The sequence below is a fragment of the Sus scrofa genome, chromosome 1 (genome assembly GCF_054392235.1).
Source record: "Sus scrofa isolate SSC_HxYL_T2T_F1_AM1 chromosome 1, Sscrofa_HxYL_maternal_Yorkshire_Landrace_v2.0, whole genome shotgun sequence".
Lineage (NCBI taxonomy): Eukaryota > Metazoa > Chordata > Mammalia > Artiodactyla > Suidae > Sus > Sus scrofa.
Genome location: NC_139383.1, coordinates 227,895,298 through 227,922,795, shown reverse-complemented (window position 1 = coordinate 227,922,795; position 27,498 = coordinate 227,895,298). Strand labels below are relative to the sequence as shown.

At 37.9% G+C, this 27,498-nt stretch overlaps 1 long non-coding RNA gene and 1 other non-coding gene across 3 annotated transcripts in view; one reads left to right on the top strand and one right to left on the bottom strand.

Moving 5' to 3' along the window:
• The window catches only part of LOC146407037 (uncharacterized), a 107,299-nt gene that overhangs the window by 30,845 nt on the left and 48,956 nt on the right, over nucleotides 1–27,498 (top strand). The window contains exons 2-3 of one of the 2 annotated variants that reach the window (XR_014822314.1): nucleotides 25,370–25,404; nucleotides 26,816–26,863. The exons of the other annotated variant lie outside the window; for it this stretch is intronic. This is a non-coding gene — a long non-coding RNA (uncharacterized LOC146407037). The remainder of the gene's footprint in view (nucleotides 1–25,369; nucleotides 25,405–26,815; nucleotides 26,864–27,498) is intronic. 2 annotated transcript variants of the gene reach the window in all.
• On the bottom strand, nucleotides 4,230–4,334 carry LOC146407038 (U6 spliceosomal RNA). The gene has a single exon (XR_014834436.1). It is a non-coding gene; the product is annotated as a U6 spliceosomal RNA (small nuclear RNA).

Below are 27,498 nucleotides of genomic sequence, written 5' to 3'. Positions count from 1 at the left end.
GAGTCTGTTTCCATTTTGTAGATAGGTTCATTTGTGCCATATTTTCAATTCCACATATAATTGATATCATATTTATTTATTTTTCTTTCTCACTTAGCATGAGAATCTCTAGTTGCATCCATGTTGCTGCAAATGGCATTATTTTGTTCTTTTTTATGACTGAGTAGTATTCCTTTATGTATATGTACCACATCTTCTTAATCCAGTTATCTGTCAATGGACATTTAGGTTGTTTCCATGTCTTGGCTGTTGTGAATAGTGCTGCTATGAACATATGGGTACATGTATTCTTTTTTTTTTATCATTTATATATATATTTTTTTCCTACTGTACAGCATGGTGACAGAGTTACACTTACATGTATACATTCTTTTTTCTCACATTACATATTCCATAAGTGACTAGACAGTGTTCCCAGTGCTACATAGCAGGATCCCATTGCTAATCCATCCTGAAGGCAACATTCTGTATCTATTTACCCCAAGCTCCCAGTTTCTCCCACTCCCTCCCCTTCCCACTTGGCACCCACAAGTCTATTCTCCAAGTCAATGATTTTCTTTTCTGTGGAAAGTTTCCTTTGTGCTATATATTATATTCCAGATATAAGTGATATCCCATAGTATTTGTCTTTCTCTTTCTGACTTACTTCACTCAGGATGAGAGTCTCTAGTTCCATCCATGTTGCTGCATATGGAATTATTTTGTTCTTTTTATGGCTGAGTAGTATTCCATTGTGTATATATACCACATCTTCCTAATCCAATCATCTATCAGTGGACATTTGGGTTGATTCCATGTCTTGGCTATTGTGAGTAGTGCTGCAGTGAACATGCAGGTGCATGTGTTTTTTTAAGGAGAGTTTTGTCTGGATGTATGCCCAAGAGTGGGATTGCTGGGTCGTATGGTAGTTCTATGTATAGTTTTCTAAGATACCTCCATACTATTCTCCGTAGTGGTTGTACCAGCTTACATTCCTACCAAGAGTGCAGGAGGGTTCCCTTTTCTCCACACTCCCTCAAGTATTTGTTTTGATTTTCATTTCTCTAATAATGAGTGATATTGAACATCTTTTCATGTGTTTTTGCCCATCTGTATGTCTTCTTTGGAGAATTATCTGTTTAGATTTTCTGCCCATTTTTTGATGGGGTTATTTATTTTTTTTGGTATTGAGCGCTAGGTGGTGCTTATAAATTTTGGAGATTAATCCCTTGTCAGTTGATTCATTTGCAAAGATTTTCTCCCATTCTATGGGCTGTCTTTTTGTTTTGTTTAGGGTTTCCTTTGCTGTGCAGAAACTTTTAAGTTTAATTAAGTCCCATTTACTTATTTATTTTTATTGTCATTACTCTAAGAGGTGGATCTGAGAAGATGTTGCTGTCATTTATGTTGGAGAGTGTTAGGCCTATGTTTTCCTCTAAGAGTTTTATAGTATCCAGTGTTCTATCTAGGTCTTTAAGCCATTTGGAGTTTATTTTTGTGTATGGTGTTAGGGAGTGTTCTAATTTCATTCTTTTATATGTGGCCATCCAGTTTTCCCAGCACCACTCATTGAAGGGGCTGTCTTTTCTCCATTGTATATTCTTGGTCTTAGTTTTTAATCAAAGTCAATCTGTCTTTTAACATGTGAATTTAACTCAGTCACACTTTTTCTGATTGTTGATATGGTATATACTGTTCCTAACATTTTGTTTTGTATTTATTTTGCTTTCTTACTAATTAAAAAAAAAAAAAAAAACTTCCTCCTGGGAGTTCCCGTCGTGGCACAGTGGTTAACGAATCCGACTAGGAACCATGAGGTTGCTGGTTCCGTTCCTGCCCTTGCTCAGTGGGTTAAGGATGCGGGGTTGCCGTGAGCTGTGGTGTAGGTTGCAGAAGCGGCTAGGATCCCGCGTTGCTGTGGCTCTGGCATAGGCCGGCGGCTACAGCTCCGATTTGACCCCTAGCCTGGGAACCTCCATATGCCGCGGGAGCGGCCCAAGAAATAGCAAAAAAAAAAAAAAAAACAAAAAAAAACTTCCTCCTTTTCTAATTGAGTTGGTTGAATTTTATTTGTTCCTTTTTGTTCTCTATCACACTGTTTCTCAAAGTGTGTTCTCAATACCACCAGCATTGGAACTACCAGGTGTTTTTTAAACTGCAAGTTCCTGCCCCCTGCCCATGCCCATGGAATCATAATTTCTGGAGATTAGAGTCTGAGACTCTACATTTTAAGAGAAACCAACCAGATTATACTTAGGCACATTGACATTTGAGAGACACTGCTCTGATACTTTGAAAGCTTATTACTCTTGCATTTCTACAAAACATAGTTAAACATAGGTTTAGATGGATGTTGGGAATTAATCAGTAAATATAAACATTTCTCTTCTGAAAATCAGCCCCTTGGATTGCTTTTATTTCTCCTTTGCCTCTCTTTTCATCCCCTATTCCTACTGCCTCCTTGTGTTAAATTCATTTGGAACATTACCTATTTTATTTTAAAATTAAATTTCAACTTTCTTGAAGTCATAATAATTTCTTATTATTTGGTGTATGTCATTTTCCCCAGGAAGTAGTCACTGAAACAGAGAGGAGATTTATTAGGGATTAAGAACTGGGGGAGGAGGGAAGGAAAAGCAGCAGGACAGAACAGATGGAAAAGTCCTTGAGATGCAGGCCTGGGGATGGCTAACTCTTCATAGTCCTTTGAGTTGCAGCGATAAGACTGGGCTTTATATCCTTGGGTAGATCAGTCATTGGGTACAGTCCACCAAGGAAGGGAATGTGACTCCAGGTGAGGCCATTTTTCACAGGGTCTAACAGGGCCTGACCTCTGAGGGTTGCCCCCTGGAGGCACTCCCAGCAAGTGCAACCACAACTCCTTTTCTCCCGAAGGGCCATCTGGGTGCCAGACCATAGTATCAACCACAGACTTCAGGAGCATTTTATTAACAAACAATTTGAAGTAACCATAACTTTTAATAATCATTTTTTATTCATGGCCTTTTCTAGTGTTTATTTTTTTGCTTGGCTTTAGGTAGTTATTTTGGTCAGAGTTCATGGACTATAAACTTTCTGAGTTCTTTCGTATCTAAAAACACCTTTATTTTGTCCATATATGTGACTGTTTGGATAAGTACATCATTTGGGGCTCAAACTCTTCTTTTCACAGAATCTGAAGAAAATGTGTCATTGTGTTCTGGCATCTACTATGGCAGATGAGAATTCTGATGCCAGTTTTGTTTTTAGTCCTTTGTAGCTCTCCTTTTCCTTTCCTCTCTCTTGCAGAAAGCTTTTAGATTTCTCTTTTTCTTAGATGTCATACATCTTTCCAAGACTAGGTCTAAATGTATTTTTCCCTCCTGACTGGCATTTGCTGTGCCCTTCTTTCAATCTGAAGACTCAAATATCCACTGAGGGAAATTTTTTCCTGTAATTTCCTTGATTATTTTTCCCTTCAATCTTTCCTCACTTTCTGAAATTCCTGTTACTATACTGACAGTGGGTCTTGTGGATATATCTCCTATGTCTTTAAACTTTTTTATTATACTTTTTTCTCTTTGCCTTTTTGCATTGCATTCTGGGAAAATCCCTCTGCTTGCTCTGCAGTTCAGCCAATCACTCCTCAGCTGTCTCCCTTCAGCTATCAGCCCAATGTGGAGTTTTTAATTTTGGCAATGATATATTTGAGTTCCATGTGGTCTTTTGTAGCACCCAAATCCTGAGGATATGAATTACAGTTAAAGTTCTCCCTGTTTAATCTGTATAGGTAACTAGAGTTTCCTTATCCTGAATGAGATACCTCTTTTTTTTTCACATTTTTAAAATGAAAGTATAGTTGATTTACAATGTTGTGCCAGTTTCTGTTGTACACCAGAGTGACCCAGTCATTCATATATGTACCTTCCTTTTATTATATTATCTTCCATCATGGTCTGTCCCAAGAGATTGGATGTATTTCCCTGTGCTGTATAGTAGAACCCCATTGCTTATCCATTCTGAATGTAACAGTTAAAAAAAAAAAGAATGTATATATGTATGTGTGACTGGGTCACCTTGCTATATAGCAGAAAATTGACAGAACACTGTACATCAGCTATAATGGAAAAAAAATGAAAATCATTAAAAGAAAAAAAATAAATGTAATAGTTTGCATCTACTACTCCCAAACTGCCCATCCATCCCACTCCCTCCCCACTCCCCCTTGGCAACCACAAGTCTGTTCTCTATGTCTATGAGTCTGTTTCTTAAAAAATATGGGATGCTTCACGATTTTACATGTCATTCTTACACAGGGGCTATGTTAATCTTCTCTGTATTGTTGCAGTTTTAGTATATGTGCTGACAACGACTGCAGATTCTTTTACAAGAGTCGTGGCTCCACTATTTGTTTGTTTGTAGTTTTTGTTTTATTTCCTCTTGTACTCTAATTTCTTTCCTTCTTTCTTTTTAAATTGAAATATAGTTGATTTACATTGTTGTATTAGTTTCAGGTGTACAGCACAGTGATTGAGTTATATCTGTATCTCTATTTTTTCAAATTTTTTCCTTTATTTGGTATAACATATTGAGTATATTTCCCTTTGTTGTATAGTGTCTTTTTTGGATATCTATTTTATATATAATAGTGTGTATATGTTAATCCCAAGCTCCTAATTTAGCCCTTTCTTCTCTTACTCTTTCTTTGGTAACCATAAATTTGTTTTCTCTGTCTTTGGTTTATTTCTATTTTGTAAATAAGTTCATTTATATCCTTTTTTTTAAGATTCCAATGTAATGATATCAAATGATATTTGTCTTTCTCTGTCTGACTTACTTCACTTAGTATGATAATCTCTAGATCCATCCATGTTCCTGTAAATGGCATTATTTCATTCTTTATTATGGCTAATATTATACTGTGTATCTGTGTATATGTGTGTGTGTGTATACATGCTGAATTTTGTTTATTCATTCATCTTTTGATGGACATTTGAGTTGTTTCCATTTTTTGACTTTTGTGAATAATGCTGCTTTTAACACTGATGTGCAAGTATCTGTTCAAATGTCTGCTTTTACTTCTTTGGGGTATATACCCAGAAGCAGAAATGCTAGGTCATAATGGTAACTCTGTGTTACATTTTTGAGGAATAGTTATAGTTTTCCACAGTTACTGAACCACTTTACATTACTGCTAACAATGCACCAGGGTTCTAGTTTTTTCACATCATCTCTAACTCTTGTTATTTTCTATTTTACTATTTTTTTTTATTATAGTCATCCTCAACTGTGTTTGTGGCATGATATTTCATTGTGGTTTTGATTACATTTCTCTAATGACTATACTGAGCATTTTTTATGTGTGTTTTAGCCACCTGTATATCTTCTTTGGAGACATGCTTATTCAAGTCCTTTGCCTAGCTTTGAATTGTTTGTGTTTTTCTTGTTGAGTTGTAGAAATTCTTGGTATACTTTAGATACTAATCCCTTATGAAATATATGATTTACAAATATTTTTCTCAGATCCACTGGTTTTGGGGGTATGGAGTTGGGAATATCTGATGGGGCAGGCTTCCTTTTGAAGTTTGAAGTATCTTCTCTTCTGGGTGTAGAGATGGAAGCCACTGCTTTGCTGGGCACTGACCCATTTCTCAGGGACTAGCATCTTTCTCTAGGGGACTCTATCTTCAGAAACTCTATTCTGGAGCAATGACCACACTCAGTTACTCTGAGAGAAAATAATTAAACAGCTGTCACCATTCATGCTTTCAGCTGCAAATATAGAACATTCCAGAGAAACTGGCTTAAACAACAAAGCAATATGTTGTCACTAAGAACAAATCCAACCAGAACTGGTTGATTAAGAAGTTCAACTGCAGAGTAACCGCCGTGGCTCAGTGGAAACGAACCCAACTAGTATCCATAAGGATTCAGGTTAGATCACTGGCCTCTCTCAGACAGTTAAGAATCTGCCATTGCCGTGAGCTGTGGTGTAGGTCAGCAGCTGCAGCTCCAATTTGACCCCTAGCCTGGGAGCCTCCATATGCTACAGGTGTGGCCCTAAAAAGCAAAAAAAAAAAAAGGTCTTCAGGGAGTTCCTGTCGTGCGTCAGTGGTTAATGAATCCGACTAGGAACCATGAGGTTGCAGGTTCGATCCCTGGCCTTGCTCAGTGGGTTAAGGATCTGGAGTTGCTGTGAGCTGTGGTATAGGTTGTAGATGCGGCTCAGATTCCATGTTGCTATGGCTCTGGCATAAGCCGGTGGCTACAGCTTCAATTCGACCCCTAGCCTGGGAACCTACATATGCTGCGGGAGCGGCCCTCGAAAAGGCAAAAAGAAAAAAAAAAAAAAAAAAAGTTCTTCAAAGCATCATCAAATGCCCAGATTCTGTTGGTTTCTGTTTTTTCTATATATGACATTAATTTCATCCTAAGGCTGGCTCTCCTCTGTTTCAGGTTGTCTATTTTTACATACTTTCTCATTTCTATCAAGCAAATATCCACTTATCTCATTGGCCATTTCTTAGTCACATGCTCATCCCTGAACATATTACTAGCAAGGGACATGAGATTGGCTGAGATCAAAATCTCTTGTCCTTAAAGTTGAGAGCTTGGTCTTCCTGGAAATATATGTCCTATTTGGGAGAGGTGTGAGACAAAATTGGGGTTCCGTTAGGAAGAAGGAGCAATTGAGTGCCATAAGCAATAAATACTCTTCACTGTACCACTATCAATAAATTACCAAGCTCAGAGCTCACTCTTTCTCCCCCATCCTGTTATCTCTAAAGCTGAAGCATTCCAGGGTTCTTTTGGGAAACTAATATTTTTTGCGGGGGGGTGGTTTCTGATGTGTTTTCTGTAGGCTTAGTAGGTTTCACTGTTAATCTGCTTTATATCTTCTAATAGTTTCTAATTCTTCAGGGGGTCTAATGACACCCCCTTTTCCTTTCTATGTTTGCTTTGAAATAATTTTTACATTTGTATTTCTTCTGTCATTCCAATGGGATATTGGGAGTGAGAAGAAATACAAGCATTTGGCTGACATTTTGAACTGGGGGTCGACATTCCTCTAAATTCAGAATTTTCCTATTTCTTATGCCTGACCCAATTATTTGGATTAAAACTCTCCAGAGTAGGGCTTATTCAAATGTTGGTCTAATGGGTGGTACTGTCTGTGAACCACTTGTTAATAGACTATGACTAGTTCAGAATTGGAGTCAACATTTAGAAGCTTTTATTTATAAGGTGAACTTTCTGGGTCATCAAGCACATGATCATGGATCTACTTTTTGAACAGAGGGGAATCAACTTTAGGAGTTGTTGAATTCACTTGGTGAGTTGCATGTGTTATGAACTCCATACTACCTATGTAGTCAGGCTTCATAATTGTCCAGAATTGATTGGGAAAACAAAGCATGAAACAGATAAACAAAATCTGCCTCTTCATCACAGAAAGGTGGAGAAGCTGATCTGTATACAATGTGAATATTCTCATTTTGGTAAATATGTTTATTTACTCTATCAAATGTACCAGTGTGACTAAATTTTCTCATTTATTATTCAGAGAGAATTTCTAATCCCTTTTCTGTGAATCATTTTGGTTGTTTTTTTACTAAATGTTTTCTAGCTCAATTACGTTACAGCAATGAAATGAAATGCCTTGATGTAGAAATTGTTAGGGACTCAGAGCTACTGGGGTTTTTTTTTTTTTTTTTTGCCTTCAACAGCAGAAGTGTGGAACTGCCTAACAGGTATTATTTTTTTATTAAGAGAAGCTGTTAATGCACCTTCCTCTGGGTTTCTGAGTCCTAACTTCCTGACTGGGATTCCTAAAACCAGACTTGCTATTATCTTACCATCACCCTTGGTTTCTGCTTTCGATTCCTAATGGAATCACTCTTTCCATTCTGCTTTCCTGTTTCTCTTCCAAGTTTACCTGGAACTGACCCTCTTCCATTGGAGTCTTCAGGTTGTTTCTTTTCTTTGGGGGCATACCTAGTTATTGTCTTATTCTGAACCACAGGTATAGCTCCTTGTTTTCTCACTTAGTTCCAGACAATTATGAAATAATATTTGTTATTATTTATTGCAGACTTCCTATGTGCAAAGTTTTATGCTATTTGCTTACCACATATTGTATCATTCAGAGGTTGGTTTCTTATTATCTTCACAAGGTCATATAGGGCATACAGCTTATAGGTAGCAGAGCCAGGAATTGAGATGAGATAGTTGAACTCAAACCCAGATAGCCTTAGAGTCTACTAAAAAGTACTTTCTGTTCAGGTTTGGCAGATGCATCATGCTTTTGTGAAAAAACAGGGTTATGCTCTTTGTTTTATTTTTTAGTCCTTAATGAAAATATCTAATGATAGTAGTTTATTGTTGTTAGTATTATTTTTATATTGGTCTCTGTAACCTCAGAAGCAAAATGATTGCAAACTTGCAGCAGATTTTTTTTAAGAAATAAAGACACAGATTATTTTTTTAAATGAGATTATAATTTATTCCTTTGAGGCTACCATCTTTTTTTTTTTTCCCACTGTATAGCAAGGGGATCAAGTTATCCTTACATGTATACATTACAATTACATTTTTTCCCCCATCCTTTGTTCTGTTGCAACATGAGTATCTAGACAAAGTTCTCAATGCTATTCAGCAGGATCTCCTTGTAAATCTATTCTAAATTGTGTCTGATAAGCCCAAGCTCCCGATCCCTCCCACTCCCTCCCCCTCCCATCAGGCAGCCACAAGTCTTTTCTCCAAGTCCATGATTTTCTTTTCTGAGGAGATGTTCATTTGTGCTGGATATTAGATTCCAGTTATAAGTGATATCATATGGTATTCGTTTTTGTCTTTCTGGCTCATTTCACTCAGTATGAGATTCTCTAGTTCCATCCATGTTGCTGCAAATGGCATTATGTCATCTTCCGAATCCAATCATCTGTCGATGGACATTTGGGTTGTTTCCATGTCCTGGCTATTGTGAATAGTGCTGCAATGAACATGCGGGTGCATGTGTCTCTTTTAAGTAGAGTTTTGTCCGGATAGATGCCCAAGAGTGGGATTGCGGGGTCATATGGAAGTTCTGTGTATAGATTTCTAAGGTATCTCCCAACTGTTTTCCATAGTGGCTGTACCAATTTACATTCCCACCAACAGTGCAGGAGGGTTCCCTTTTCTCCACAGCCCTTCCAGCACTTGTTATTTGTGGCTTTATTAATGATGGGCATTCTGACTGGTGTGAGGTGGTATCTCATGGTAGTTTTGATTTGCATTTCTCTTATAATCAGCGATGTTGAGCATTTTTTCATGTGTTTGCTGGCCATCTGTATATCTTCTTTGGAGAAATGTCTATTCAGGTCTTTTGCCCATTTTTCCATTGATTGATTGGTTTTTTTGCTGTTGAGTTTTATAAGTTGTTTATATATTCTAGAGATTATGCCCTTGTTGGTTGCATCATTTGAAACTATTTTCTCCCATTCTGTAAGTTGTTTTTTTGTTTTTCTTATGGTTTCCTTTGCTGTGGAAAATCTTGTCAGTTTGATGAGGTCCCATGGGTTTATTTTTGCTCTAATTTCTATTGCTTTGGGAGACTGATCTGAGAAAATATTCATGATGTTGATATCAGAGTATGTTTTGCCTATGTTTTCTTCTAGGAGTTTGATGGTGTCCCGTCGTATATTTAAGTCTTTCAGCCATTTGGAGTTTATTTTTGTGCATGGTGTGAGGGTGTGTTCTAGTTTCATTGCTTTGCATGCAGCTGTCCAGGTTTCCCAGCAATGCTTGCTGAATAGACTTTCTTTTTCCCATTTTATGTTCTTGTGAGGCTACCATCTTATAAATATATTTTGATCCATAGCCTTGAGAATACTTTCTTTGGTTTATTCCCATCCAATTAATATTTCATCATGTGGAAGAATTATACATAACTAAGATGCAGATAAAATGTTAAATGATCAATCTTGATTAAAAAATAGTTTTTGATAGAGAATCTTTTAAAAGTTTCTAAAAAATGTAAATAAATGTTCATTTGTTCCCTTTAATTTCCATTATTTTTGATAAGATGACATTTCTTTTTTTTGACATTTGTATAATGATTTTTATTTTTTCTATTATAGCTGCTTTATAGTGTTCTGTCAATTTTCTACTGTACAGCAAGGTGACCCAGTTACACATACACGTAGACATTCTTTTTTCTCACATTATCATGCTACATCATAGGTGACTAGATATAGTTCCCAGTGCTATACAGCAGAATCTCATTGCTTATCTATTCCAAAGGCAAAGTTTACATCTATTAACTCCAAATTCCCAATCCATCCCCCCTCCCTCCCCCTCCTCTTGGCAACCACAAGTCTATTCTCCATGTCCATGATTTTATTTTCTGTGGAAAGTTTCATTTGTGCCATATATTAGATTCCAGATATAAGTGATATCATAAGGTATTTGTCTTTCTCTTTCTGACTTACTTCACTTAGTATGAGAGTCTCTAGTTCCATCCATATTGCTACAGATGGCATTATTTTTTTCTTTCCTATGACTGAGTACTATTCCATTGTGTATATATACACCACATCTTCCTAATCCAGTCATCTCTCAGTTGACATTTAAGTTGTTTCCATGTCTTGGCTATTGTGAATAGTGCTGCAATGAACATGCATGTGCATGTGTCTTTTTCAAGGAAAATTTTGTCTGGATATATGCCCAAGAGTGGGATTTGCTGGGTCATATGGTAGTTCTATGTATAGTGTTCTAAGGTGCCTCCATACTGTTTTCCATAGTGGTTGTACCAATTTACATTCCCACCAACAGTGCAGGAGGGTTCCCTTTTCTCCACACCCCATCCAGCATTTGTTATTTGTGGACTTATTAATGATGGCCATTCTGACTGGTGTGAGGTGATACCTCATGGTAGTTTTGATGTGCATTTCTCTAATAAGCAGGGATGTTGAGCATTTTTTCATGTGCTTGTAGGCCATCTTTATATCTTCTTTGGAGAAGTGTCTATTGAGGTCTTTTGCCCGTTTTTCCATGGGGTTGTTGGCTTTTTTGCTGTTGAGTTGTATAAGTTTTTTTTGTATTCTAGAGATTAAGCCCTTGTCAGTTGCATCATTTGACACTATTTTCTCCCATTCTGTAAGTTGTTTTTTTGTTTTTCTCATGGTTTCCTTTGCTGTGGAAAATCTTGTCAGTTTGATTAGGTCCCATGGGTTTATTTTTGCTCTAATTTCTATTGCTTTGGGAGACTGATCTGAGAAAACATTTGTAAGGCTGTTATCAGAGTATGTTTTGCCTATGTTCTCTTCTAGGAGTTTGGTGGTGTCTTGTCTTACACATTTAAGTGTTTAAGCCATTTTGAGTTTATTTTTGTGCATGGTGTGAGGGGTGTGTTCCAGTTTCCTTGATTTACATGCAGCTGTCCAGTTTTCACAGCACCACTTAGTGAAAAAACTGTCTTTTTCCCACTTTATATTCTTGCCTCCTTTTTCGATGATTAATTGACCGTAGGTGTCTGGGTTTATTTCTGGGTTCTCTATTCTGTTCCACTGATCTGTACATCTGTTTGGTACCAGTACCACTCTGTCCTGATGACCGTGGCTTTGTAATATTGCCTGAAGTCTGGGAGAGTCATACCTGCTTATTGGTTTTTGTTCCTCAGGATTGCTTTGGCAATTCTGGGTCTTTTGTGGTTCCATAGACATTTTTGGATTGTTTGTTCTAGTGCTGTGAAAAATGTCATGGGTAATTGGATAGGGATTGCACTGAATCTGTAGATTGCTTTGGGTGGTATGGCCTTTTTACAATATTCATTTTTCCAACCCAAGAGCATGGACTATCTTTCCATTTCTTTGCATCCTCTTTTAATTTGTTTCATTAATGTTTTATAGTTCTTGGCATATAAATCTTTAACCTCCTTGGTCAGGTGTATTCCCAGGTATTTGGTTTTTTGGCGGTGCAATTTTAAAAGTATCATGTTTTTGTACTCCTTTTCTAATACTTCCTTAACCCACTGAGCAAGGCCAGGGATCAAACCCACAACCTCATGGTTCCTAGTTGGATTCATTAACCACTGAGCCAAGACAGGAACTCTGAACTGAATATATCTTGAGCCTGGAAAATAATGATATTTCAAAGACCATAATGCTCATTAAGAATTCAGGACTTTTAAAGTCAGTTGTATTTCGATGAAATTAAAATAAATAAATAAAAAGTTATTTGTATGTATCACCTTGAAAAAAAAAAGAATTTAGGACTTTAAGGTGAATGATATGTATCTACCATTATGGTGTCATACAAAGTTGTTTCACTGCCCTAATTATTTTCTGTGCTCCACCTATTCATCTTTCCCTCCCACCTCCTCCCAGTAACCACTGACCCTTCTACTGTCTCAATAGTTTTGCCTTATCTAGAATGTCTTGTAGTTGGAGTCACATAGTATGTAAGGTTCTCAGATTGGCTTCTTTCACATTTTAATATGCATTAGTTTCCTCTGCCTATGTGTTATTTAAAACTGGGAAAATATATGAAATATATATATACATATATTTTAAAGGACACTCTTTAGGTGGCTGTTTTTCTCTCTGTAAGGTGGCTACTGGTCTGGTTTTGCCGAAAACAAGGTGTCAAGCTAGAACTATTTGAACCATCAGGCCAAGCCCCCTCTGAAGGAGTTTGCAAAGTTGTTGTCAGAAAAAAGCAAGCCAGAGGGAAAATCAAGCCTGCTGGTAAATGAGATGGGTGTGCAATCAAAGCTAATTTGAGAAGATCTATTTTTAGAAGAGTTTATCATGCTCAAGAAGACTGGGTGAATGGCAGTGCTTTACTGAGAATAATTGCAGAGCCTGCATGACAAGAGCCTAGAGGAAGACCTATGGAGATTTTAGATCCTCCAGAAAACCAGATGGTATACCCTTGGAGGAATACATTGCAGCAATGTTAAATTGTGATACATGGTGGCAGCTACAACATGATATTTTAGGCTCTCTTACAAGGTCACAGATAGGGAGAAGTTGTGCCTGCCTTTGTCACATGCTCCTCTTCAAGGGCAGTTGGGTTAGGCTAGGCAGAAGAGGAAGAAGTCTAGGTGTTTTCCAGTACCCCCTCCAGTCCCTTCCAGGAAACTGAAAGTGACCTCAGCTCTCCATGTAGCTGGAAACTTTTTTAGTTTCTGAAACTCATTTCCAGTTCTTTGGCCCACATCTCTGACAACTTGGCCTATTGACTCCCTGGATCTCTTGTGTTATCTTTTCTCTCCTCGGGTCCTTCTTCAGCCCTCAGTCCTGTCTTCCTCCCTATTCTCCCCTTGTCCCACACACAAGGGTTGTGCAGAGGAGCTGCTGGCTTGTGCTTTTATCTTATCACTCCCTCACAGGAGCTCAGAAGAAGGAACTATCAGTCGATCTTTAGAGGTGCCCTCTGCTGGTTGGCAATGCAGCATCAAAATTAATGTCTGAAAATAGAGTTTCTTCATTTGTTTAATATAAATTAGCGGTGGAAACACTAGTGGGTAGAATAGACTGCAGAAGAAAATGTTGTTATAAATTGTAAAAGCTTCTAAGTGCCATTGATTTGTGTTTGGTTTACTGTGGCATGCAATGGAGCAGTGGTTCTCAACCAACAGGTGATTTTGACCTCAAGGAGGTATCTTTGGTGATGTCTGGAAACATTTTCATTCTCACAGCTTGGGGTGGGAGCGTGCTACTGGAATGGGATGGGTAGCAAAAGATGCCATTTAGCATCCTACAGTACACAGGAGAGACCTCACGCATACCACTAAAGTGGACCTAACTTAGGTATATCTGAGAAAGCTGAAATTAGACTAATAGGGTTTGGGGATTTGAAGCAATTTTTAAAGATTAGTCGAGTCATTCTCAACCTTGAATGTCCACCTAGCAAAGCTTTAAAATACTGACACTTGAATCACAATTTCTGGTTTCAGTATGGCCTGGGCATAAGGATTTTTAAATCTCCCCAGCTTTTTTTTTAATATTCAGCCAAAATTGAGAACCATCGATGTAGTCCAAACTCTTTTTTTGGTCTTTTTAGGGCGGCACCCATGGCATATGGAGGTTCCCAGGCTAGGGGTCTAATCGGAGCTGTAGGTGCCAGCCACAGCCACAGCAATGCCAGATCCAAACCACATCTGCAACCTACACCACAGCTCATGGCAACGCTGAATCCTTAATCCACTGATCGAGGCCAGGGATCAAACCCACAACCTCATGGTTGCTAGTTGGATTCTCTTCCACTGCACCATGATGGGAACTCCCAAACTCTCATTTTTTTGAATGAGGCATCAGGCCCTGAGAGATAAGATCTCAGTGTACAAAGTGGACCAACTAGACTCATACAGTGTCTTGAGGAAAAGAAGATAACGTGACATTACTTTGACTACACACCACATTTGAAAAGCAAAAATTGTAAAAATATCTTATCACTTTTTTTTAAAACTCTAAATCCTTTTTATGATCTGTTCTTTCTTTAAGAGGTACGTTCAATAATTTTTTCTAAAAGTGACACACTTCTCTTGTTTTTAAACTCAAGTTCAGGAAAATGCAAATTAAAACCACGAGATTCTACTCTGCACTTATTAGTGTAGCTGAAAATTAAACACACACACACACAAATAACTAACAATACCACATGATGGTGAGAAAGCAGAACAAATAGAAATCTTATACATTGCTGATGGGGAATGCAGATTAGTACAGACACTTTGGAAAACAGTTTGGCAATTTCTTATAAAATTAAACACATACCTACCATGTGAACTGGCATTCCCACTCTTAAGTATTTATTTAAGGGAAGCAAAAACTTACATTCACACAAAACCCTGTATGCAAATATTTATAGTGTTTTAATTCATGATCCCAAAACAGTAGCAACACAAATGTCCTTGAGCTGGTGAATGGATTAACAAATCGTGGAACATCCATATAGTGAACTACTACTCAGCACTGAAAGTACCACAAATGCAGCATTGTGGTTGAATGTCAAATGGATTGTGCTAAGTGGAAGAAGCCAGACTCAAAAGACACATACTGAATTATGCCATTAATAAGAAATGATAGAAAAGGCAATATTATAGGAAGAGAAAATGGGTTAGTGATTTGAGGGCCAGAGGGTGGGAGGAGGGATTGAATGCAAAGGAGGCTCAGGAGGGAAGTTTGTGGGGGTGATGAAACTTTACCATGTCTTGATTTTGGCGACTATGCATTTGTCTAAGCTCAAAGAACGGAAATGAGTGAGTTTACTGTATGTAAATTTTAAAAGTGGTTAAAACAGTTTATAAAAAAACTTAAGAAATATAGAAATATAAGAAGAAACAAAAGCAACAAATTCAATCCCATTCCAAAATGCAGGTGGCATTTTGTTAACATATTCTCAGGTCTCTTTCTCTGCATAAGGACGAGAAGAAAAATAAAGAGTAGATAGAAATAACACATGTTATACTCTGGAGTGTAATTGTACCAGATTGTGGTACAATTGTGTTATAAACAGTACTATTGTGTTATAAACAGTACTATTGTTTACTTTTACTTGAATTATGCATAAAGCCATACTATAAGCAATATTTTAATTTTATTTGAATTTAACAAAAGCAATAGATACTTCAGGGGTTGGTAATTTCAAATAATGATTTCACAACAAGAAATGTAGAATAGCCCTCTGGGGTTATAAAAAGAAATTATGAAAATCATTGAAATGGTAACTTTTTAAAGAAAATGTACTTAACTTTAGACAGTGCAGATGGACTCTTTCTTAGGGGAAAGGAGAACGGAAGTAATATGAATGCTTACATTTGCTCACTATGCATTTACCTTCTGTTTTTTTTTTTTTTTTTTTTTTTTTAAAGCCTGCACCCGCCTAAGGAAGTTCCCGGGCTAGGAACTGAATCCAAGCTGCAGCTGCAGCAATGCCAGGTCCTTTAACCCACTGCACTGGGCCAGGGATCAAACCTGTAGCTCTTCAGTGACCTGACCTGCTAGAGTCAGATTCTTTTTTTTGGTCCGCTGTGCTGCATATGGAGTTCCCAGGCCAGGGATCAGATCTGAACCACAATTTCAACCTAAGCCGCAGCTGCAGCAATGCCCAAACCTTATTAGCCCACTGCACAGTATGGAACCTGAGTTCCAGTGCTCCCAGGATGCTACTGATCCTGTTGTACCACGGCAGGAACTCCCGCAGTCAGATTCTTAACCCACTGTGCCATGGTGGGAACTCCACCTTCCGATTTTGTTGCTTATGTATTTTAACTTTGTTAAGAATTATAACATTTGTGTTTTGGATTACAATTATAATTCCCTCAGTTATTTAGTTGTCTTTGTTTTTTGTTTTCCTGAGAATTTTTAAAATTCATTAATTAATTCTAAAATTTATATTGAAGTATAACTGAACTTACAGTATTAGTTTCAGGTGTACAACATAGTGATTTGATACTTTTATATGTTGCAAAATGATCAGCTCTGTTTAGTCTTAATTTAGTAGTTACAAGCCTTCTATGATTACCATTAGCCCCTTTACCATGATGTTTCCATTCCTGAGTTTAGTTCAACTTTGATTGGCTTGATTACATAATTAAGTAGTTTCTCCAAGAAGAATTTTATGGATTCTTTGTTATCTGAGTTCTCTAAAATTTTGAGAAATAGTATCTACCTGTTCAAATAACAGCTGTGCAAAAATCTGTGATGTTTCTGGGTTATCCTTTCCTTAGAACTTAGTAAGTATTATTCCCTTAATGTTGCTGAAGAGTTTTTTGAGACCAACTCAATTATGTCCCCAAAGTTGACATCATTTTTCTCTTTGTCTATCATCTTTTGTCTTTCATCTTTTGTGTGTGTGTGTGTGTAAGTCTTTTTAAGGCCACACCTGCAGCATTTGGAGGTTCCCAGACGAGGGGTTGAATTGCAGCTGCAGTCACTGGCCTATGCCACAGCCACAGCAATGTCAGATCTGAGCTACATGTGCAACATACACCACAGCTCATGGAAACACAGGATCCCTAACCCACTGAGGGAGGGCAGGGATCGAACCTGCATCCTCATGGGTGCTAGTCAGATTCATTTCTGCTGAGCCACGATGGGAACTCCTGTCTTTTGTCTTCCTTAATTTTTTTTGTTTTTCTTCAGCATTAACTCTGATTACCTTTTTATGTCTCCTGCATGCTATCAATTCAAATTGTCATTGTTTCCAGTTTCACTGGGAATAGACTATCTTTCCCATTCTACCCCATTTAAGAGCAACGTGTTGCTTGCTATCCACTTTTCTGTAAACCAAGAGTGTCAGCGTGGGTATGAGGGAGGAGATAGCTAGTCTGGACAGAGTCCAATCTTTAGTTGGGTTTTTGCACATCTGCTAAGATTTTGTGAAACTTCAGCAGAGTGAGAACAAAGAGCTCACTCCATTTGGCCAATATATATCCTACTTCAAGAGCCCTTACTCATTCCTCTGACTCAGCACAGTGTCCTGAAAAATGACAGGCCCCAGCAGACCTTCCTATCTCTGCAGCTCCCAATTTTGACTTTTCCCAAGGCTGCTTATTCATTTTTCACTTTATTTACAAATTAATGAGAGTTCTTAGGACATTGTTGACTAACTTTTCCTCAGTGCTATACTTCTGTTTTTACTTTGGTTACCAACCAAGTTTTGAAGTCTATGGCATAAGATCTATCTTCTATGAGACTGAAAGTATCTATGGTGCTTTTTCATGTTTGGTTACCTATTTGGTAAGTTTTTGAATTTTTTTCTATTTTTATTGATTTCAATAATGTTGCCAATGAAGATTCTACAAGCCTGCTTTGTTCTGTCATCTTTTCCTGAAGTCTGCTTTTTCCACCACTTAATACCTGAGGTCCATTTTTTCAGCTATACAAATAGGAGAAAAGCTGACCATTAAATGGTAAAAGCTTAAATGAGACGAGGAAATTCTGGCTCTCTCTCAATAATTTTGGTCATAATCATCTAAGAATAGCTTCCACGAGGGAATCCTATCATTTACTTATCTGATTGCAAGGGCTTAGAGGTCTGTCATCAATCAGCAGTATATTCCAGATGTTGGCGAACTTCTTCTGTAAAGCACCACAAAGTAAATATTTTAGACTTTGCAGGCCACACAATCTCTGTTGCAGATACTTCATGTTGTAGTATGAATGCATTCACAGACAAAACGTAAATGAATGAGTGGCTGTGTTTTGATAAAACTTCATTTATAGATACTGAAATTTGAATTTCATATTATTCTTACATGCCACAAAATATTATTCTTCTTTTGATATTTTCTAACCATTAAAAATATGTAAAAAACATTTTTTCCTCATGGGATATGCAAAAACAGATGGTGAGCCATATTAGGCCCACAAGATATGGTTTGCTGGTCCTAGCATAGCTTTAGCACTCCAGGCTTTTGCTAGAGAGAATCATTTAGCTCTTTACAATGCCTATTAAAATCACCTTTGAGAGGAGTGATTTTTTTTTTTTTCTTTTTAGGGCTGCACCTCCAGTATATGGAAGTTTCCAGGCTACGGGTCCAATTGGAGCTGCAACCGTCAGCCTATACCACAGCCACAACAACACGGAATCCAAGCCACGTCTGTGGCACACCACAGCTCATGGCAACATGGGATCTTTAACCCACTGAGCAAGGTCAGGGATCGAACCCTCATCTTCATGAGTACTAGTCGTGCTAATTTCCATTGAGCCACAAAAGGAACTCTAAGATAAATGAATTTAGGAAATAGAACTCAAAGGACATACTATCAATACATTCTTCTGTTAACTTTAGATTCTATCTTTGAGTCAAGTTCAACTACTGGAATAGTACTAACTTGAATCAACTTGGTTCAACTCTGAACAGAATCTCCTTCACTGAATAAAATTTGAATATTATGCTTTCTACTTTTATCAGTGGTTATTACACGATAAAACAATTTTATTTCAGCTTTTCCACTTGCAAAGCAACTCCAACAAGTCACTCAGTGTTCCTGTAGAGGGTCCCTTGCAAGGACTTTCTCTCAGAATTCAATGTAGGGAAAACCTCTTTCCTTTGAGACATTTTCATAGTTCCATGTCTCAGCTAACTACACACAATTCTTGCCAAATTTTCCTCTTTACACTGGCCTCTGGGGAGCTTAGTATCAGATTTTATTCTCAATCACAGAAAGAGTATTTATCCAGGGCCACTGTATAGTGTGACTCCAGAAGCCGTAAATTAGGAGGTTATTGCAGACATTTAGGTGAAAACCTCTAGGAAAATGAAGTCCTTTCTAAATCGGAGTTTGGACTTGCTTTGGAGAACTTCCTCCCTCTGCCCCTCACCTAGCTGTCTTTTATGCTTCCCTGAAATAGATTATTATATTCTCTTAGAGGAAGATGTCTAGGGTCTCTCTAGAAGCTGATCTTGAAAGAACTCACTTTCTGTGTTGGGTTAACTACCCAGAGAAGTGCTAGGAAAAAGCTAGAAGAAGAAACATTCATCAGAACCTGGCAGGCCATTACTCTGGTTTCCTTATGTCAAGCCTACTACAAAGTGCACCTGTAATTTGCCCTAGATTCTGAGAGGCCATGGATCATACAGGTCCTACCCTTACTATCCATGAACACATGACTAAGCCTGGGCAAGACCCAATAGTTTACGCAGAGGTACTCTATAAATATGCTAGGAAGTGGTAATAACTGACTCATGAAGCATTTCAATAATATGAGTCTTTTAGTGGTTAAGGAATAATTTTAAATGATATTTTGACTAATATTTCTAGAGTTCAGAAGGTTGTAGCTGTGTGTGTGTGTGTGTATGTGTGCGTGTCTGTCTGTGAATTTGAAAAAAAGCATTCTTCTCTACTCTACTATCATCTACTTTGAATTAACACTGTCTCCATGTCTAGGCTATGACTTTGTTCTTCTTCATCTTCTCAAAAACACCCCATTGTCTGTCTGAGACCTTGCATGGTGGGACTCTGGTTGGTTGCTCTGAATTGGGTACAAAGCCTTCCATACTTCTGACTACCTAGGTCAACTGTTAGTAGGTCACAAGTAGAAATGCCTCTAAGAACTGAGCATTTTTACTGATATTCCAGCTAGATTTACTCCATGAGTCAAATGTATTGGGACAGTTTCAGTCAAAGGGTCTTTCCCTGTATTTGGAGTTGGGACAATGTTCTCTCTACTGTAAAATTCCCACTCCTTTGAGTCCAGCAGTTTTTCTTGAGCTGTTGGCATTAGTTTGCTTCATCCAGCCTATTTGTGGTTCCATTTTGGCTCATCCCTGGTCTTCTGGTGCCCTACATATGGCTGCACTGAGAGGGGCCTGAACACTCTACTTGGGAAGGAAGCGTACCCTTAGAAAGTAAAATAGGAGCCAGAGAAAAGGAGGCCTGTGGGCTGCAACTCCAAGACTTGTGGAGAATCCTTCTCTTTCTGTTTTTCATCTTGGGTTATCACACCTCCTTTCCATGAGTGGTGGGCTTAGAGGAATTGGGCCAAGATGATTTTGTTAAATTTTACTCCAAGCCACTTGACTTGCTTCTAGCCTGGGCAAATGGAATCCACAGCCAGCTAGTAAGAGAAGGCAAGTGTATGTTTAGAATCATCTTCATCTTTCCCTCCAGCATCTGTGGTCAGTAGAGATGTCAGTAGTCCCCAGTCTTCAACCCTGCTAACCATCTTTCTCTCTCCATCCCTTTTCTTCTCCCCAATCTTCTCTATCACTTAGAAACATAGCTAACCCAGTACATCATAATCCCTCCTGGTGTTACTCCTCTTGTACGCCTATCACAGTGAATGTCACCACCCTTCTTTCAAAACCAGACCTTGCATGTTATCCATGCCTCTTCCCTGTTTAGGCATCAGATCTCATCAATTTTACCTCAGCTTTAACTCTCACACCTTTCTACTTCTCTCAGCTTTACCAGCTCCTGTTTCTAGTTCATTCATTATCTCTCCCTCCCATAACAGCTTCTATCCTGCCCTGCTCTTACTCATCCTTGTGGTCTCCCTTTCTTAGGAAATTCATCCCATTCCTGCAAGATAGGTAGGGGACTCTTGTCTATGCTTCTACAATATCCTGTACTTATTCATTTTATACGTAGAATTGCATACCCCACTGATCAATAAGCTCCTTTTTCTCCTTCATCCTTGTACCCTCAGTGCCTAGCCCAAATGTGAAATTAGTAGATGTTCAGTAACTAGTTGGTAAGTGAATGAACGAGGAATATAAAAGAAATTTGGAAAGTTGTACTTTTAACTGAGGAATGATATTGAGGTTAAGATAGTTTGTAATCTCTTCTTTGCATAGATTTTGAGACATTATTAGAATTTCTACATGTCTTTATTTTTTCCAAGTTATACACCATTATATAGAACTGACACTTTTTTATAATTACAAAGTGGGGTTTTTGTTTGTTTGTTTTGATTTGTTTTTTCATTCTGTAATCCACATTGTATTGAAAGACACTTGGAAAGAAAGAATGTGTTTTGATTCTCATGTGACTTTTCTGCTGTCTCCTATGATGCCAAAGGGCTTGATCATTTCTGGGCAGTGGAGGAGAGTTTGTTCTTGGAGGAATTAACCAGCTTGCTGGATTTGCTAGGTGGGAATGGTTCTTAGTAAGGATGCCAGTAAATGTTGGAAAAAGACCGGTTCTGTGGAGCCAAAGTGGAGACAGCAAGCCAGGAACTGAGCAGGAAATGGACCATCTCAAGTACACAAGGCCTGTCTGAGATTCAGATTCAAACCAGGGCAGTAGAGATTGTGTGACAGGGTCAGTGAAAGGATCTCACATATGAACCAGGATTGGGCTGTGCACTATGAGGCTGGTTTATGCAAATGATAAGGAGCTTTTTTTTTTTTTTTTTTTTTTTTTAAAGGAGTTCCCATCGTGGCACAGCGGAAATGAATCCAACTAGGAATCGTGAGGTGGTGGGTTCAATCCCTGGCCTCGCTCAGTGGGTTAAGGATCCAGTGTTGCTGTGACCTGTGGTGTAGGTCACAGACTTGGCTCAGATCTGGTGTTGCTGTGGTTGTGGCGTAGGCTGGAAGGTGTAGCTCCAATTTGACTCCTAGCCTGGGAACCTCCATATGCTGTGTGTGTGGTCCTAAAAAGAAAAAAAAAAAAGCTTCAGCCCAGGGAAGCCTGCCTAGTCCTGTCCAGTCTTAAAACAGCCCATTCTGAGCATGACCAACAATTTATAAAAGGTCTGTACAATTTGTTCTATTTTATTAGATGCCATGTTCAGATCTGTATTTATACTGATTTATTTTGTATGATATACTTTCATAAAAAGATCTGAGGGTTTGAGGTGGCTCAGAAGAAAAGCACAGATACACTAAGGTTAACAGCCAATAATACAGGTTAAAAGGCAGAAATCCATGCAGAGAGGGAGAAAATTAACATTATATTATGAAGTTGGGGCTTTCAAAGTGACATCATTATGATCAAAGTATGGCCCTGCACTTTCTAGCAGCTTCAACAAAACAGGACCTATATGAATTTTATATTTTTAAATCTTCTGAAATAGTTCTAAAGCTTTGTATAGCTAAAAAAGAGTATCTGTTCATTAGAAGAGGAAATTCCGTCTTGGATATGACCCTTCTGAGAGGAATTTGCGGTGTAAGTAGAGCTTTATCCAAGAGGCACTGAGCAATATAATAAATTATTCAGATCTGTAACATCCTTATTGGTGCTCTATCTTTTTGATAGTGTTCTGAAAGCAGATGCTGAAAATCTCTTATGATCGTTCCATTTTTACTTTATTTCTTATGTTTTTATTTTAGGTATTTATTTCTATATTTGGAACATACATTCATGATTTTTTTACATTATCTATTATGGCTTCTACTAATATTATGTCCCTATTTTTTGCTCTAGATACTTGTCTCTCAATGCTTTTTGCTGTAAAATTGACACTATCACACATGATAATTAAACTCTTGAACTGTCATCATGAGTTTGCTTAAGTTAGCCATTTTTCAATTATTATCACAAATCTTTGCTCATTTGGTTTGATTTTCTTCTGTTTCTCCCATGAATGTTTTTAGATTTTATACCATTTTTACACGTACGTTGCTATCATTCATTACAGTTGCGCATTGTAGGTTTATGAACTTTTCATGGCTCTTGAACTATATATTTTCTAGATAGGCTGTGCCAGTTAAACTGGGATTGTATGTACAAGCTTCAGGCAAAAGTTAGAAATTCCTCTTCTGCTCTCCTTTGCTTATATATAATGACAAGCTAATGATAAAGTAAACTTTTTTTTCAATAATACCCATATACCACCTTTTTTATAAATGCCTCACCAATGAGTTTTTCAAACCTCAGTTGCTAATATTTAAATTCCTAATCATAATCATTACTGGAGACTTCATGCATTTTGTTTAAGATCCTTTGGAACTTGAGATCTCTGTATTTTCTCTGTCAACACAATTTTGTGATGAAATCATTTTATTTATATATAAATTGGCATCATTTTAAAATTCATTTCCTTATGAGTCCTAAATGTACTTTTTCAACTGTATTTCTGCTTGATATTGGGAAAAGGAATGGTTTTGACATGAGTGGAAAAGCTGTCAAGATTTTGTATGATTTGTTCTTGAATTATCAGGCACAAGTCTCACTGAAATAGTTATATTTTATATGCTGCAACCAAGATGTGGAATTAACTCATAAAATGGACATTTCTGTATCTATACTTAGATCTACAGGAATATGAGAAATCAGAGAAAAATGGAAGTGATGATAAGAAATATTCAATAATTCAAAGTAGCTGATAATAACATCTGGGTCTTTGGAGGAAGGCCATGGAGTAATGTTTTATTAGGCTGAAGGCACATGGACAATGAAAATGTAATTGTATAAAGATAATAATGAAGGTTTAGTCTTAGAATCATTTTTTTTTTTTTGGAATCACTTTTTAAGTGCTGATAGAATTTTCTTTGTTAAGAGGATAGATACATAACTGGCCAAGATGAAACTTAGGGCTTTGCTACTCAAGTGTTGTCAACAGACCAGTAACGTTAGCGTTCATCTAGGAACTTGTGAGAACTGTTGGACTCAGAGTTCCTTTTGTGGCTCAGCAGGTTACAAACCCGAATAGTATCCATGAGAATGTAGGTTCAATCCCTGGCCTCGCTCACTGGGTTAAGGATCCGTGAGCTGTAATGTAGGTTGCAAACAAATCTTGGAACCCACGTTACTGTGGCTGTGGTGTAGGCCTGCAGCTATATTTTTGACGCCTAGCCCAGGAACTTCCACATGCCACAGGTTTGGCCCTAAAAAGTAAAAAATAAATAAATAAATAAATAAAAAAGAATTGTTGGACTCTACCACAGATCTACCAATTAGAGTCTGCATTTTACAAAGATGTCCAGGTTATTTGTATGGGTTATTTATATGCACATTAATGATTAAGAAGCAAATTATGTTGGAGCACTGTTCTCAAATGTGGCTGCATATAAGAATGAACTAAGGAGCTTTAAAAAATACTGATGCCCACTTCCAGGAATTGTGATTAAGTAGGTCTGAAATGTGGTCCTGATAGTGGGAATTTTGAAAGTGTCCCAGATAATTCTAATGTGCAGCAGTTTCCACTGCTTTTAGACTGGCTTAGTGGCATATGGAAGTCCATTGAAGCCCTGAACTCAGGCATCCTTTTTTTGTTTTTTTTTTTTTTGTCTTTTTGGGGCCACACCCGAAGCATATGGAGGTTCCCAGGCTAGGGGTCTAGGCGGAGCTACAGCTGCCTGCCTACACCACAGCCACAGCAACATGGGATTCAAGCCATGTCTTCGACCTACACTACAGCTCATGGCAACACCGGATCCTTAACCCACTGAGCGAGGCCAGGGATCAAACCTGCAAATTCATGGTTACTAGTCGGGTTTGTTAACCACTCCATGGCTCCATGACGGGAACTCCCTAGTTGTTTTTTTAACCCTGTTTAAAAAAATACATAACCAACTATTTTAGGTGTATAATTCTGTAGTAATACGTACTTCTACAATTTTGTGCAACTATTATCACTGTCCATTACCAACTTTTTAATCATCTCAAACAGAAACTGTGTACCCGCTAAGCAATTATTCCTCATTTCCCCCAATCACTATTAGACTGTTCTTTCTCTATTTACCTACTCTGGATTGTTTCATATAAATGGAATCACATAATTTGTGGCCTTTTGTGTTTTGCTTATTTCACTTAGCATAATGTTTTCATGATTAATCCATGTTGTAACATATGTCAGACTTTTACTCCTTTTTAAGGAATGAATTGCATTGTGTAGATAAAGTATACTTTGTTTATCCATTTTCTGTTGATGGACGTTTGGATTTTTCCCACCTTTTTGCTGTGGTAAACAATGCTGCTATGAATGTTGATGTACAAGTATTTGTTTGACTACCTGTTTTTTGTTCTTTTAGGTGTACATAGAGGAGTGGAATTGCTGAATCATATGGTAATTCTATATTTAACTTTTTGAGGAACCACTATACAGTTTTCCACAGTGGCTCCACCATTTTATATTCCCACCAGCAATGCACGAGGGTTCCAGTTTCTCTACTTTCTAACATTTATTATTTTCTTTGTTTTTTGTTTTTGTTTTTGTTTTTTTGTTTTGTCTTTTTTGGGCTGCACCTGAGGCATATGGAGGTTCCCAGGCTAGGGGTTGAATTTGAGGTACAGCCACTGGCCTACACCACAGCCATGGCAACACCAGATCCGAGCCACATCTGCAGCCTACACCACAGTTCACTGCAATGCCGGATCCTTAACCCACTGAGCAAGGCCAGGGATCGAACCTGCATCCTCATGGTTACTAGTCAGCTTCATTTCCCCTGAGCTACAATGGGAACTCCTTTGTTCATTTTATAATAACTACCCTGATTATTTTTACAGTTAATTTTCATTACATGGGAATAGTTACCACATGAACAAAATACTTACATGAGTGACATACATGTGAGTTTCTTCAAGGTTGCAGACTGTAGCAGTTAAATATTTTGTTCACAAGGAGACACACTTGAATTATCTCAAGTAAAGGAGGACAGTTTAAGGACATAAGAGAGGTTGCATACTTTACTTACCATTAAAGAGAAAACAAGACACCTGAGCTTTGGGGAACAGGAGCCTTAGGTTGGTTCTGCATCTTGAGATGCCCTGGAGCCCTCTGTGTTCAGTGAATGGAGCTTTCCTCTGATGATCCATCATCACTGGATCCTAGCTGCTCTTTGCATGTCTGCTTCTTTCTGTCGTGCCCTTGTATTCTTTCACTTTTTGAGGACTCTATTTCCTCTGCTTTAACTTCTGCTTCTCATTAGTTCATTTTGCATAAATCTCATTAAGACTTTTTTTTTTTTTTTTTTTTTTTAGCTGCCATTGCTCAGAGATACCAGAAATTTGATTGGGTCAGCTCAACTTTCTATACCAGATAATATCCATCACTTTCAGGAAGTAGTCTTTCTCCTGGTCCAATCAGCTATGGTCTACATAGTCTCCTTGGGCAGGGGCAGCTTATAGGGCAGGGGTTGTACTTGGAAGGAGTAGAGGGAAGGGCAGACACAATTAGTGTGTCTGCAATAGCACATGACCCATAATTGGCCTTTTGGTACTTATCACTTGTGAACTCAGGTTGATAGTAAACATGTTTTTACATGGGAAAGTACTGGTGAATCATGAAGCCTAACTTTCTTAACCAGTTGTAAAGGCAAGTGTGTTCTAAATACATAACTAAGAAACAAGGAAAATAAAGCTCAAGATGTTTAGTTAAATTTGAAGTTCAGGTAAATAAATTTCAGACAAGCAATATCAATGTTTGTGACATATTCACACTAAAAAATTATTTATTGTTTTTGTTGTTTTATAAATAGGGTATCTGTAACAACAAGAGATTTTTCAAAGGGAAAGCTATTCTTCAGGTATGTTATAAAAAACTCTGAGAAGTAGGGAATGGTCTGTCTGAGATATTCCAGTTATCTTCTGCAGGTGGACGAATCTATTTGCATTACTATCTATATTTTTTATTTTTATTTTTTCACCTTTTTTTTTAGGGCCACACCCACGGCATATGGAGGTTCCCAGGCTAGCGGTCAAATTGGAGCTATAGCTGCTGGCCTACACTACAGCCACAGCAACACAAGATCCGAGCCACATCTGTGACCTACACCACAGCTCATGGCAATGCTGGATCTTTAACCACTGGGTGAGGCCAGAAATCGAACCTGCGTCCTCATGTATGTTAGATTTGTTTCTGCTGAACCACAACAGGGGCTCTGCATTACTATCTTTATTTTGTAGTGTCTGTATAATTCATTTCGTGCTTGCCTTTTTATTGGTGGATAGAGGGGAATGCCCATGGCATGTGTAAGTTCCTGAGCCAGGGATCAAACCTGTGCCACAACAGTGATCCAAGCCATAGCAGTGACAATGGCTGGATCCTTAACTACTAGGCCACCAGGGAACTCCTAGTGCTTAACTTTATACTCCAAATAATTACAACTATTTCTGTTGCTGCTGGGATTGCTACTGTGCTTTACTGGCTACTTTGTCACAT